Below are 792 nucleotides of genomic sequence, written 5' to 3'. Positions count from 1 at the left end.
CACACCTCAACCCGCGGGTCTATTCCCCCAAAAAGTAAGGTAGTAAGAGTTTCCCGCTGTTCCCCAGATGAGGCTTTGTTTTACAACTCTGCTACTCCGTTTTCTTGGATTTAATTAGCCTACTGCAAACAGTTTGTCCCTCGCGGAGGGGAAACCGGACGGTTTATTTTTAGGCTTCTCTCCTTTTTTTTCTCCGAAAATCACTTATTGCCCCCGTATCTCCGATCGAGTCGTCAGTTTTCACCTGTTCTTTTCCTCTTTTCTCACTTCTCGGCAGCTTTTCTGTCACTTGGAAACACAATAAACGGGAGTCGCGCGCGGTGTGGAGGGGCCCTGGACGAGTGACGAGGCAGCAGAACTCATAGCGCGCGGGGGGGAGCTCCGTCTGCTCTCTCTCGCGCGCGCTTGAATTATTGATATGTTGAGATATGAGAGTTTCAAACACAAAAGGCTCGGGAGGAAGGGACGCGGCGCGCGAGCGCAAGATGCTCCCGCCCTGGTCCTACTCCCCTTTTTTTTTTTTTTTTTTTTTTTAACAGACCCCTCCCTCCCCCCGGTAACTGAGACCCATCATCGGATTAGCGCGTGCGCGTCTTCGATATTTTCCAATCACTGCGTGCCGACCGCCCCCCTCCCCGCCCCACTACTTTATCTCTAGCATCTCTCTCTCTCTCTCTCTTTCTCCCCCCCTCCCCCTGCAATCCCCTCCCCTTGTACACATATACACATATCCTATCTATCTATCTATCTATCTATCTATCTATCTATCTATCTATCTTTTCTCACATAAAA

The sequence above is a fragment of the Plectropomus leopardus genome, chromosome 11 (genome assembly GCF_008729295.1).
Source record: "Plectropomus leopardus isolate mb chromosome 11, YSFRI_Pleo_2.0, whole genome shotgun sequence".
Taxonomy (NCBI): domain Eukaryota; kingdom Metazoa; phylum Chordata; class Actinopteri; order Perciformes; family Serranidae; genus Plectropomus; species Plectropomus leopardus.
This window is presented reverse-complemented; position numbering follows the sequence as displayed.